The sequence below is a fragment of the Podarcis melisellensis genome (genome assembly GCF_964234715.1).
Source record: "Podarcis melisellensis genome assembly, chromosome: 1".
Lineage (NCBI taxonomy): Eukaryota > Metazoa > Chordata > Lepidosauria > Squamata > Lacertidae > Podarcis > Podarcis melisellensis.
The window spans coordinates 82,498,187-82,512,339 of record NC_138528.1 but is presented as its reverse complement, the minus strand read 5'-3'; the positions used below and the strand labels follow the sequence as shown (position 1 = coordinate 82,512,339).

The following is a 14,153-nucleotide window of genomic DNA, read 5'->3' as shown; positions in this document are numbered from 1 at the left end:
CAGACTCGCCTCCAGATGGATCATTTGCTTAAGTTGACCGTAAAATTGTGTCTGCTCCAGTGCCGCCATAGTGGCGCTGGAGGGAGCCTAGCCCATTCCAGCTGTTTGGCACGGTGGGTGGAGAGGGCATGCAGGATGCCAAGTTAGGACTCCCTAGAGGGTAGGCATGGTTCAAATGCCTCCCTTTCAGTCTGTGGCATGAATATTGCCTCTGAGAAGAGCAACTGAAGAGGAGTCCCTGCTGCTTTGACATCATTGCCGTTTGGAGAATTCCTTCATTCATATAGTGGACGTTGTTCTGTGGTGGGAGGCAAGAACTCTGGACAGATGCCAAGGCCTACCAGCTGGTCCCCACTTGCAGTTCCGGCCCCAGTTTGTCTGCAGTCTGCTCAGGGCTTCTCCTAGAAACAGCTTCTGCAAGTTGGATGGAAGAATAAATGCTTGTTTAGAGCACCAAGGTGGTCTAGCCCCAGTTAACATGGTAGTTGCTTTGTGCCAATTTGCTTTGCAAAACCAACCAACCAGGATAAATAGTTCTTAAAGCCAGGCTTTATGTGGCATTCCATTCTGTTTATTTTTGAACTGTATGCGCCTTTAAAACTTGTTTGGTTTTGCAATGGCTATTGGCGATAAAGTAAATTGATTAACTGCATAGTCCAAGGGGATGATTTACTACTGAACAGGGATGCCAACGGGATTTTCTGGGGCCAGTATACTGTGTGGGGATTCAGCCCTCTGCTGCACATGCAAAAGAAGACACATATGTGAACATAATTTGCATATAGCGTATATCATATGCAGATTTGTACCCTTTTTTGCAGGTAGGTCTGAAACATATCAGGGATCACACACAGAAATAAGAGGTCTGACGGACAAAATATCAATAGGGGAAGCTTTTCCTATAACTGTAGTTCCATACCAGTAAAAGTTTGCTCTGTTTAATATCCCTCTGCAACATAGCTGGTAAAGACATGAGAGAACTGCTCTCCTCCACAGCCAGCCCCAAACCATGCAAATAAATCAAGTTTCATGAGTTGTAAACTAGTTATCTCACTCTAGGTCTGTCTCTCAGCTGATTTTAGGATAGCAAAACTGCATTCAGTGCAAGCTCAACCTAGTATTGCGGATGGAGGGAGTCAAAAGCGATTTAAGATTTAAGCAATTCTGTTCAGATGCTCATGACCGGATAGCAAGATTTAAATAGGGGGGAAAGCAAGCAGAGTATTAATTTGTTGTGGTTATTTATTAATAATTACACCCCAATTTTTTTCTTTTTTTGAGCAAACAGGATTTGAAATCCCTACTCAGCCATGAAGTTCATTTGGTGCCCATGAACCAGGCACTGTCTCTTAGAATAACCCACCTCACGGGAGAAACATGTACCACCGTCAAGTGAGCTAGCTCAGGACTGAGTTAATACAACTGAAGTGGTCCTCTCTGCCTGCACCTAGGGAGTACATCATTCCCCTTGGCTCCAACTAGAGCTGGAGATGCAGCCTGTTATATAAACAACATGTGAAAATTGTGAGCTATCTGTGTCCTTTAGCTATTTCAGCAGCTAAATGTCTGCTTTGTTTACTGTTGTTGTGGATGTACTACAGAGAGGTCCAAGACCAGACGGGGAAAGAGCCAAAGCCAAATGTTGGGTATTTCTTGACCTGAAGTTGGACCAGTTTATTGAATCCCCCAAGGCAAAGGAAAGTAGTTATTATTTAAAGTTGATCCCTAGATGGCATCAAGAACACAGTTTTACTTCTCTTGTGCCTCCAACAAAACATATTTAGGTGGTGTATTTTACTCAGTCTATGTAGGAGAAGGTACCATTGATAGGTTGCATTGAATAAATTTCCCTTCAAATTAGCCCTAATTGGTGCTGATGGTATAGATTTGAACAACTGTTCCTACTCAGTTTGCTGCATTGTAAGATTATATTTTATCAGCTCCCTTCCCCATTTCCTTTTATATGTTGGTTGTAATTGTTCTCTTTTCAGTGCAGACAGAATTAGATATATTTTGTATTGTTTGTTTCTGGTTGATTTGTAACAAATGGAGTTTTCAAATGGAGTTTCAAGGCATGGTGTTCTATGTTTTATTACAGATAGGTAGCCGTGTTGGTCTGCCATAGTCAAAACAAAATTTTTTTTTCTTTCCAGTAGCACCTTAAAGACCAACTAAGTTAGTTCTTGGTATGAGCTTTCGTGTATCTGAAGTGTATCTGAAGAAGTGTGCATGCACACGAAAGCTCATACCAAGAACTAACTTAGTTGGTCTTTAAGGTGCTACTGGAAAGAATTTTTTTTGTTTGTTTTGACTATGTTTTATTAATAATAGTTTGATTATGTGTCTTAGTTGAAAAAAACATGAACTAAACTGAGGACATTTTTTGATTCACTGGAGTTAGTGCTTGATCATAAGAGATAATGTTGTGGGATAACCAGGCTCATATAACCAACAACACTTATGTCTAATTAATGCATGAAGGGGTTAATACCATAAACTATCCTACCAAACTATCCTACCAAACTTAGCTATGTCCACTTCCTCTCACCGTGGGAGGAACTATGTAATCAAGCCTTTGTTCTCTCCTAGTCTATTTGAGAAGCTCAGTGAGTGAAGAGGTTTGAACTAGTTTCTTCAGTTCAGACTGCATGGCTCTCACAAGCCACTCTTATGTTCCTATATCAGTAATTTTGCAACTTTCACCACTTTGCAACTAAGCCAAGTTTTATTGCCTGTGCAACTTGCAACTTTCTGAAGCACACAAATCTGACCTTTGAAAAGTTTGTAAGTAAACCATTCTTAACTTATCCAACGTTGTCTTTTTCTATGCTAGGGGAAGAGGGAAACTTTGGAAGGAACTTCAGTTTTAAAGGTCTAACTACCGTACCTATATTTCCATGCTTTACTCTGCTATGTGTTTTGTGATTTTAAATCTCTGCTGGGGTTCTCTCAATTAAGAATGAAGTTAAAGGAGATATTCTAAGAGCTTTACCTTCTTCACTGCTTGCCAGACGCCACCAAACAGAGGATCTGGAATGAAAGTTCTGGATAATAATTTCCTGCCCAGAAGGCTACTTCCAGCACCAATCAAAGTTTAAAGTGGAGGTGGGGCAAATAAGTTGAAAACTAAGTTTCCCCCCTGCTTAGGCAGCATGATTCTACAGCATGCCATGAGTACTTGCACATGGACAGCTGAATAACAAAAACAAAACCCATAATGTAAAACAACTTTGAAAATACAGAGGATAAAAAGGCAGAAATTGTCAGAGGCATATAGATTAGCTAATGTTTCATGAGGTGTGTGTGGAACTCACAGTCTACAGTAGCAGGTGAAAACCTTTATTCAAATTGGCCTCAGATTAACATGGCCATCTTAGCCAGGGAAAGTATACTCATGCTAGATTTAAACAAGCTTGGAACTAGCTCAAACAATCTGGAAATGACAAACAAACTGAAGTGCTTGGAAATCTCTTTTTTCATAAAAGAAATGCTGTAAAATAAATCAGATAGTCTTGTAAAACAACACCAATATAGTCCCAGAAAGAATTACCTTAGATATTTTGTGTTGTAGACAACTTATTTCTACTCAGAGTAGACCAGTAGAAATTCATGGACCTAAGCTAATCAGATCCACTCATTTCAGTTGGTCTACTCCAAAACTACTTCAATTGGTCTTTGAATAACATTGGATACAAACCCCATGGTAGGTAGGCATATACATAGTTAGATAGAGTTCCTGTGTAAAGCAGTATAAGGCTAGAAACCTTGATCAACAGCTTATGGAGAAGTAAATTGAAAAAGTGTTAAAAGGGAACAATGTGAGATGTCTTACATCTAATAGCACTACACAGATTGTTGTGGTTGTTGGTTTCTGCTTTCTTCTCTGTGCAGCGAAGTGCTTGTCACGAGACAGGTTGTTTACATTCCACAGTAAATGCACTGTTGGGTTTCTCACGGGAACGGAGACTGGATGTGACGTACACTGGTTTCCTGTTTATCACTGTTCTTTGCAGTTTCAGTTTGAGATTCTCTCCGTGCTTTAGAGGAGAGAGGATGCCTTTCTCTGCTCCGGCAGAGGCAAGATGTTTTTCTGTAACATATCAGCTTTGAAATGTAAATAAAGCAATATAGAGCATGTTGGCACGTACTTTTCATCATTCCGCTGTGCACTGGACACTGCTTATCTCCAACATTTGGTTCCGGGCCCAGAAAAACGCAGTGTTTTGAGAATGGACTCCAGAAGTCGGGCTCCTGGCAAAGGAACAAAGGAGCAAAGAAACGGAGTGCCGGCAGAGGATCGGAACAGCGGCAGAGGGACGGATCGCACGGTATCTGCTCTGCGCGTCAAAATGATTGGTGAGGTATGTGCTACTGCTCCGGGCAGCCTGCCAGCTTCTAATTAATGGCTTTAAGGCTGGACTTTGAACTTTTAAAGCCGTTTTCCACGGCACAAGCGTAGTGGCTTGGATGGCTGGGAAAGTGAAAGTAACTTTGAATTTGCCTTTGGAATGAGGTTTGAAGTAAGCAGAGCAGCACAGACGCAGCCAGTATAAAGCAGCTTGATTTAAAGCAGCAGAGATGGCTAGCTGCACAAAGCTAGCTGATGCTTTTGGGATTCCTAAGCTCAATAAGAAAAATTACGCGGACTGGGTTTTGTATGCAGAGGCAATTCTGCGGAAAGAGGGTCTGTTTGAGGTGATTACAGACGACCCCCAGCTCCAATTACAGATGCATGGGAAGCTAAGGATTCCAAAGCAAGGGGAACTCTTACGTTGATAGTATCCCCAGAAGAGCTCTGTCTATTGCGTGATAAGACCTCAGCCAGAGAAATTTGGGACGCTTTGAGAGAGGCTCACTTGAGGACAGAAGCTGGATCTACTATGTTTTACTTTAACAAGCTGCATAATATGGCTCTTGCTGAAGGTGGAGATGTGCGTATACATCTGATGGAGATGCAGAATCTGAGACATGAGCTGCAACAGAGAGGACTCAACTTTCCAGAGGCTGTGTATTCCTTCATGATACTACAATCTTTGGGTTCAGGTTGGGAGTCTGTTGCAACCCAGATTGCTGTACAGCCAACTGCTCAGCTGACAGTGGACTATGTTACTGCCGTGATTCAGAATGAAGCAGATCGCCGGGGTGCTGGCTGCATGGGAAAGGGGGAGTCTTCACAGACGTCATCCCATAGTGCAGTGGAACCACCAGATGGCGCCAAAGCTTTGAAGGCAGTGAAATGCTACTCGTGTGGACGTCTAGGCCATATGAAAAGGGAATGCAAATATCCCAAGGCCAAGACAGAGCAGCGCAGCGAAAGCTCATCGCGTGGAAAAGGCCGAGGCAAAGGCAAAGGTCCGGTGTCCAGGACAACGCAGCACAAGGCAATGGTCTCACGCTTCACTCCAAAAGTTGCAGAGGTCCAGAAGATATCTAGATCTTTCTTCGTTGTTGATTCAGCGGCGACCCACCACATGTGCAACGATAAGCGACTGTTCGTGTCTTTTACACCGCAGGAAGGTGCGATTCACCAGGCGGATGACCACACAATTCCCATTAAAGGCTACGGAAATGTTGTTCTTCACAGTTTGGACTTATCGATACAGAATGTGCTTTATGTGCCAGATGCCAAACATAATCTGCTCAGCGTTGGACAGCTGAATGAGCGGAACATTGACGTTTCCTTTAAGAACAAAAGGTGCATCATCACAAAGAAAAATGATTATGTGTTGCATGCTGAATATGTTGATCGTTTGTTTGTTTTGTATTATGATGATGTTGTGCAGGATGACACTTGTTGCATTGCAGGTTCTAACAAAAGTTTGCATGCAGAATGTATTCACGATTTTCATCGAAAATTTGGTCATTTGCATTTTGAGGCAGTATCTAAAATGCCTGCCTTGGTTGAAGGTATGACTATTAAACCCTGCAGGTACCACATGAAGTGCAAGGCATGCGCAGCAAACAAGGTGAAAATGGCTGCGAAAGGTAAGGTGTCTAGTAGGCAAGCTACAGAACCATACCAGGTTGTTCATGCTGATTTGGTTGGACCACTAGCGCCCTCTTTAGGTGGAAACAGGTACTTCATGGTTCTCATTGATGCATTTTCCAGATATATTTATGTGTACAATCTCAAGCAGAAATCAGAGGCTTTTCCTAGGTTCAAGGAATTCTGTGCTTGGTTGGAAAATGTGCATGGTAAGAAAATAAAGACCTTTTTCTCTGATCGCGGGGGAGAATTCACTTCTCAGCAGTTTGAAGCTTTTCTGGCTGAGAAAGGAATTCAACACGATTTGTCTAGTCCTCGCTCGCCATGGCAGAATGGACTTGCGGAACGGGCAAATCAGACATTGCTTCAAGGGTTAAAAACCTTGCTGCATGATGCAAATCTTCCAGAGAGTTATTGGGCTGAATCTCTCTCATGTTTTGTTTACAGTTATAATCGCAGGTTATCTTCAGCGATTGGTTGTACCCCCTATGAGAAGATGTTTGGCAAGAAGCCATACATCAAACACATGAAAATTTTTGGTTCTGACATGTGGGTTCACTCACCACAAAACTCCAAGTTAGACAAGCGTGGATTGCATGGTATCTTTCTAGGTTATCAGAAAGGGTCTTACAGAATAATGATGACTGACTCTAAGACAATTAAGCTCACAAGAAGTGTTGAGTACAATGCAAAGTGGGGGGAGAATGTGGGAATTTTCCAATGTTATCCTGATGACAGTGATGAGACTGAGGATAGTCAAAAGCAACCGCAACAACCCACACCCACTGATGAAGGTTCTGATTCTGAGTCTGAAACTGAATCGGGTGATTCAGAGGATTTCAAGAGTGCGAAAGCCTCTATGCGACCCTCTGAAAGCTCTGATCAAGAATTGGAAGAACCATTGTTCACAATAGGTCGTTTTTCTCCTAAGAAGGAAGAGGAGAGTGTTGAAGACTTAAGGCTAATTCGTAGGTCACAGAGAGCCACAAAAGGCAGACCTCCAAAGAGATTTGCTGATGAGTTTGCTAAGATAGCAGTAACAGCTGTTAAAAGCTCCAAGAAGGTATTTGAACCTTCAAGTTTCCAAGAAATCCAGGATTTGGATTCAAAGGAAGCTGAGCCATGGTTAAATGCCATGAAGGCTGAGCTTGATTCCTTAGAAAGGAACAAAACATGGGACCTAGTTCCAGTAGTTCCAGGAATGAAACTGCGTGGAAGCAAATGGATCTTCAAAGCAAAGACTGATCAAAATGGTAAGATAGTCAGACACAAAGCCAGATTGGTAGCCAGAGGTTTTGCACAGGTACCAGGTGAAGACTATCACGAGACCTACTCACCCACAGTGAGGTATGAGAGCATTAGGCTTATGCTCAAGCTAGCTGCAGAGGAGAATCTACACATTAGTCACCATGATGTGAATACAGCTTTTCTGTACGGATCTCTAGATGAATCACTTTATATGCTTCCACCTGATGGCGTACAGGTAAAACAGGGATTTGTTTGTGCTCTGAAAAAGTCCCTTTATGGTCTCAAACAAAGTGTACGGTGTTGGAACACAAAACTCACTGAAGTATTGTTTTCTCTAGGTTTTCAGCAAGGGAAAGCTGATCCATGTGTATTTGTCAAAGAGGAGGGGCAAAAGAAACTGTACTGTTTGTTTTATGTTGATGATCTTTTATTCTTTTGGGAGGATGTCACAATGTACAATAACGCCCTAGCTCAACTGAAAGAGCACTTTGACATGAAAGATCTTGGTGAGGTAAACAACTACCTATCTCTGGAAATAGAGAAAGATCAAGATGGTAACATTCTAGTACACCAGTCACGGAAAATTGCTGATGTGTTAAGCAAACTAAACCTGATGGATGCTAACCCTGTAGACACACCGATGACAACAGGTTATCAGGTAGATGACACTGAAGAAGCATTTTCTGACACTACACTGTACAGAAGTGTGCTAGGCAAGCTAAACTTCATTGCCAGATGTTCAAGACCTGACATTGCTGTTAGCTGTAATTTGCTAAGCAGACAAGTCAACAATCCCACTGTTAAGGATTGGCAAGCTCTGAAACGCATTGCGCGGTATTTGAAAGGCACTATGCATTACAGACTGAGATTTAACAATCAGAAGTCTGGTGGTCTTGAGATATTTGCAGATGCAAGTTTTGGAAGTGACACTACAGACAGGAAAAGTACGTCTGGAGTTTGCTATAAGTACAATCAGGGTCTATTTGATTGGTCATGCAAGAAGCAAACAACAGTTAGCTTAAGTACTTGTGAAGCTGAACTGAATGCACTGTCTTATTCACTTAAAGATTGTGAATGGTTGTTACAATTGTGCAAAGACATGAAAATTCCTGTCAAATGTCCAATCCAGGTTTACCAGGACAACAAAGCATGTTTGGCTTTGCTGAATTCTGAAGGTTGTAAGCAAAGCACGAAGCACTTGCAATTGAAGTTGCAACATGCTAGGGAACGTATTCAGAAGGGACTCGTAACGGTGTCCTATATGCCAGGTAATGAAATTCCTGCTGATGTATTGTCCAAGATTGTATCAAGGGATCAACACTGTACCTATGTGCAGAAGTTGGGTTTGTACTGATATTGTACGAACACGCTGCCCAGAGATGTTCACAGAAAGGGGGAGGATGTTGGTTTCTGCTTTCTTCTCTGTGCAGCGAAGTGCTTGTCACGAGACAGGTTGTTTACATTCCACAGTAAATGCACTGTTGGGTTTCTCACGGGAACGGAGACTGGATGTGACGTACACTGGTTTCCTGTTTATCACTGTTCTTTGCAGTTTCAGTTTGAGATTCTCTCCGTGCTTTAGAGGAGAGAGGATGCCTTTCTCTGCTCCGGCAGAGGCAAGATGTTTTTCTGTAACATATCAGCTTTGAAATGTAAATAAAGCAATATAGAGCATGTTGGCACGTACTTTTCATCATTCCGCTGTGCACTGGACACTGCTTATCTCCAACAGTGGTTTCATCTTTTTTTGGTTTTGTTTGTCTTTGTAATGATTTGGTCCTTTAATTAAATGGTGACATATTGGCTGTATATATATTTAGGGATCCCCCTGATGACCTATGTACTGAGCATTGATCTTGATTTTCTTCCTTGGAGGCTTTTAAGCAGAGGTTGGATGGCAATCTGTCATGTATGATCTAGTTTGAGATCCCTGTAATGCAGGGGGTTGGACTTGATGACCCCCAGGGTCCCTTCCCAGATACAATTTTAATATTCTGACTCTAGAAACAAACTGTTGCCTATTGTGTCAGAAGGAGACCTCCATCACACACCCCTAGTAATGTTAAAATGCTTAACAAGGTATTTACCCTCTTTACGTGAGGCAAGTGAATGAATGATTAAATGGATGTGGTGCTTTAGTAAATAATAATATCTGCAGTATTGGGCAGGGGGCGACAGGCAACTTAACCAGCATTTGCGTCACTGATATATGTCTGTCTCAAACGCATTGTATGTGTTTGTTGAAATTGGGCACCGTGTGGGAGAGATAACTATGACAAACCCTGCCTACAGGCGCCTCTATAGGTATGCTTAAATGGCGATGGCATCTAAACAAGATATATTTGTGTCCAAAGTGTTAGGCTCTGCCAGACGTTCTGTTGTACAGAATATGAGTTGGATTGTCTCAAAGAAACTTAAAAAAACACTTAAGATTGACTTAAAAGAGACAGAAGGGAAAATGTGTTTTAGACTAACTGAATATCCATCAGGACTAACTTTAACCTTAATTCTTATCGGATATGAAAAGTAGCCGCAATAGCTGCTTTGCTATATATTTCAATTTAATTTTAAATATGTCGAGAGCAGGCCACTAAATCTGGCCATGATGCTAACTAACCCTGAAGTGATGTGCAGTTCTGGGAGCGAAATGTTGCAGTGTATTATCTTGTGGGCTCAAGGCTTGGTGTAAAGAAAAGTGCATAATTCGTCAAGGGCAAGATGTGGAATCCTTGACGCTTCAATGTCTGTTTCCTAGGCTGGTTGTCTGCCAAAACCGTAGTATACAGGGGGAACCCACATGTGTGCAACTTCACAGCTGTTGCCCTTGTTACAGCTGCCACACAGCCTTGACCTCGGTACTGAGGGAGGGTGTAGCCATGCGTCAAACAACCCATTTGATCAGTAAGGCACCAGGAAACCAGCTGGTCTTCTTTGTCCAGGAGGCAAGCACTAGGGAAGTTGTGGATCAGGCTGTCCAGATAGCGCAGGCTTCGATCATTGCGCCCAGCACTCCAGTTTTCATTGAGCAGAGCTGAATGGGAGGAGTTTAGGCTGCCGAAGTGGAAGTGGCCATTTCTGTACCTGAAATACAAAGAGAGGCAGTGATGGCGGTTGAGCAGACTGAAAGCATCCCTTAGTATTTTGTCACTATCAACCAGAACAAAGGAACAGGAAAATGCAAGAGAAAGCTCAGGAAGTGACTCTGTGACTTTCTCCTCCTGTTTTGTGGGCGGGACTAACCCAGGACATAGCAAAACAAAAAAAATTCCTTCCAGTAGCACCTTAAAGACCAACTAAGTTAGTTCTAGGTTAGTTCAGATACAGATGTGTATCTAGGTATGAGCTTTTCAGATACAGATGTGTATCTGAAGAAGTGTGCATGCACACGAAAGCTCATACCTAGAACTAACTTAGTTGGTCTTTAAGGTGCTACTGGAAGGAATTTTTTTTGTTTTGACTATGGCAGACCAACACGGCTACCTATCTGTAACCAGGACATAGCAATCAGATGTGGAACTTTGTGTTGGGTTACAATCACTGCTTACTGATTATGAGGAGGAATGTTTGAGAATTCTGATGAAAATAGAAGCAGAAATTGCTGGTGTTCACCTAGGCAGCCCTTTTCCAGAACAGAATACAGCCCAATGAATACTGGATATTTGCTGATGTTATTTTCAGTCCACAAGTAATATGTAATGATATTGTTAAGAGTTGCAGAGGAGAGCTGGGGCCCTCCTTTCCCCTGGACCCAGGAAGTGTTAAAATATAAGTCAGGCTAGCTTCCTGTGCTGACGTGATCACCTGGCCATCAAGAGAACAAAGGATTAAGAGGCTTGGTGTGAGATGGTAAATGGGTAGGGCCCCCCTCTCTCAACTAAATTTCAAAGGATGGTTGTATTAAGGAAAGTGCAAGTTAAATAAGTTTGCCTTTAAATGGGAACTAAATTTAATTTCTCCCCCTCTCCAGTCAACAGACCCCCATCAGTTAGATACCCCAGGGTGAGAGTTCACTCACTAACCGGCTCTGACAGTAGGCAGATGGGTCAGGTTGCAGGATTGTCTGGTAGAAGTATGGCTTAAGATAGACACATCTGGATTCTGCAATATCTCTGACAGCTTCATATAAACCATATTGGAGCCCTGCACACAATGAAAATGAGTTGTCAACCTGGGGGTGAGCAATTATATTTTCTAATGCTCTGTGTCTGCACCTCTCTTGCTATCGTATGATTATAGTGTGGTGTTTGCCAGCCCAATCTTTGAGCGGTGCAAGATTCCAGGATTCCAGGCGCTTACCCAGGGTTGGTGTTTCCTTTGGAATGAGGTACAGCAGAGACTGTGGTGCCTCTGTGGCATGTGATTTATTTACACATATACACAACCTGAGCAGTGTTAACACCCCAAAAGGGACTTGCTTCCCCCATGGTCACAGCTCTCAACTCAGCCTTTGCCCACCCATTTTCTAACTATCCACCTATTTCCCATCTCACACAGAGCCACTTCCTTGGTACCTCTCAATGTCTCATCACCTTACCAGGAACCTAGCTTTCTATTCCAGGAATGGAATAAGGAGGAGCCTTACCTTGAAGCTGAAAGGCCTTTCCCCAGTCAATGGCTTCTGCATTTTCCAAGAGTGTTCGTCAGGCGTCTACATCCCAGTAGAAAGCAGTATGAAAGTTGGAGTAGCAATCCTGCTTGTCTTTCAGCACCTGCAGAACGTGGCACAGTCATTTGGCTATTGACAGGACGCAGGTAGCAGGGGTTGGTTGGGTCTTATTAAGGACGGAGAGCAGGAGCAAGAGAAAGGCAAAGGAGGCAGGAACAGGCCCAGCACCACCACGGAGTGCGTCTCCAATGGCTTTCCAGCCTCAGAAGCTACCGTCTCTTGGGCTTTTTTTATGGGAGAATTCTCACCTCCTTACGTGGGCGGATAAGGACAACTTTAAACTCCGGCCAAGAGTCCACCACCACTTCGTGCTGAGCTGGATTTCTACGGTTGATGTGCATCACAGCTCCGTTGGCCTGCCAAGGAAAGGAGGGCAGTTAGCTAGAGCAAATTCCATGTTGCTCCATGAGAAAATAGTAGGAAATGCCATTTGTTAAATTGATGGGGAAAGGGGACGGCAGTAGAGGAGCGAGAATTACCGGAAGAGCCTGGGGCAGGTGCCGTTGCAGCACAGTCTCAAGCAGCTTCAACTTGGAGGGGCAGGTCAGGATCTGCATGGCTGGCCAAAGAAGGGCTGGGGGCTACGTCAGGTTCCAGGAAAGATAACGTGGGTGGGAAGGAAGCACTTGAAGGGAAAGAAACACAGAAAGAAATGTATCGGACCCTTACACTCAGTGCTACCGGACAATCCACAACCAGAATGACTTGCCATTTCTCATGAAATCTCTAGTACTCAAATTACCGTATTTTTCGCCCCATAGGACGCACCAAGTTTTTTGGGGGGGAAATAAAGAAAAAAAAAATTTATCCCCCCCAGGCGCTTGTGGGGCCGGCAGCGGGGAGAAGCGCTCTTCTCCCCGCCGCCCACCTGCAGACCAGGTCCGGGCACAGCGGGAAGACGCGCTGCGCCTCCCAGCTGTCCCCGGAGCTTGCGGGGCAGGCAGCGGGGAGAAGCGCTCTTCTCCCCGCCGCCCGCCTGCAGACCAGGTCCGGGGACAGCGGGAAGACGCGCTGCGCCTCCCAGCTGTCTCCGGAGCTTGCAGGGCTGGCGGCGGGGAGAAGCACGCGTCTCTCTGCCGTCAGCCTCCAAACCACATCGGGAGACAGCGGGATGGCGGTGTTCCGCCTCCCCGCTGTCCCCCGACCTTGTGGGGCTGGCACTGGGGCTCTCCTGAAGCCTGGACCCGACCCCTCTCGCTCTCCAGGCTTCAGCGAAAGCCTGCATTCGCCCCATAGGACGCACACACATTTCCCCTTCATTTTTGGAGGGGAAAAATTGCTTCATATAGGGCAAAAAATACGGTACTTCACTAATTATGTCTGTAGATCAGGGATATATGGAGTTGATTCCTATTCTGGCTGAGGAGATCGACACTGGCTGCCCCTCATTCAGACAGTCCCCAACTCCCCTTTGCAGCTAGTCAAACCATTTCCTCATTTTTCTAGCACTGAGGCAGAGCTGAATTGGTAGGCAAGAAGATTTGAGTCCCACTTATTTAGGGGGATTAGGTTGTCCCCTTCAGAGGTCCACAATGACAGCTGCAGTGCTTACCTGAAGGGACACGTCTGCCTTTGAGAAGAAGGTAGCATCCTATTTCTGGGCCACTGGCATGATATGGAATGCCATCCTTGCTGAGACAATTAATCCGCTTAAGCATATTTTTTTAAAAAAAATCCTGAAGCAATAAGCCATTAACAGGCTGGTGCCTTGGCCTTTTTCCCAGTGTCTCAACAGAGAAGGAAGTTTGGCTGCAAAATGCTTTTGCTTGACTCAGATGGTCACAAGTCCAGAGAACATGAGAGATTTGGCATATACTATGACTTATGTCCAGGCTTCCATGCGCCCTTGGCAAGGAGCTGTATCATCAACTCTGAAGCCGCCCTGCTGGGCGCTCCACCCCTCCAAGCCAGAGTAGTCAAGGGGCGTGATATTGACGCCCCCCTGGGAGCAGGGGCCAACCTAACCAATCCCTAGGTACGCCCCTGCTTACATTTGGCCAAGTCTTCTCAACCCTGCACAGATCTACTTTGTTTCAAGTTCAGAGCAGGACAGCTAGGTATTCATTCACCAGGGTCCCTTTCTCATTTCACTGCAATGTGGTAATGGGATGAGCTCTGACAACATGCAAAAGTCAGGATGCTCAACATCCCCAGTGGGGTAAAACCTCCCTTTCAATCTGTTGCAGTAAGAATCCAAGAAAATGCACTCCAAGTTATACACCAGGGGTATATATATACACACACACACACACA

At 44.2% G+C, this 14,153-nt stretch overlaps 1 long non-coding RNA gene and 1 pseudogene across 2 annotated transcripts in view; one reads left to right on the top strand and one right to left on the bottom strand.

Annotated features, from left to right (window-relative positions):
• LOC309354655 overlaps positions 1-14,153 on the top strand; it is a 46,152-nt gene that overhangs the window by 15,115 nt on the left and 16,884 nt on the right. The gene's annotated exons all lie outside the window — the stretch shown is intronic.
• Positions 9,522-12,485, bottom strand: LOC309354651 (glycine N-acyltransferase-like protein 3; annotated as a pseudogene). The gene is made up of 5 exons (XR_014173346.1): positions 12,380-12,485; positions 12,149-12,256; positions 11,817-11,943; positions 11,254-11,374; positions 9,522-10,315 (listed from the first exon to the last, which is right to left on the bottom strand). The product of XR_014173346.1 is annotated as a glycine N-acyltransferase-like protein 3 (transcript).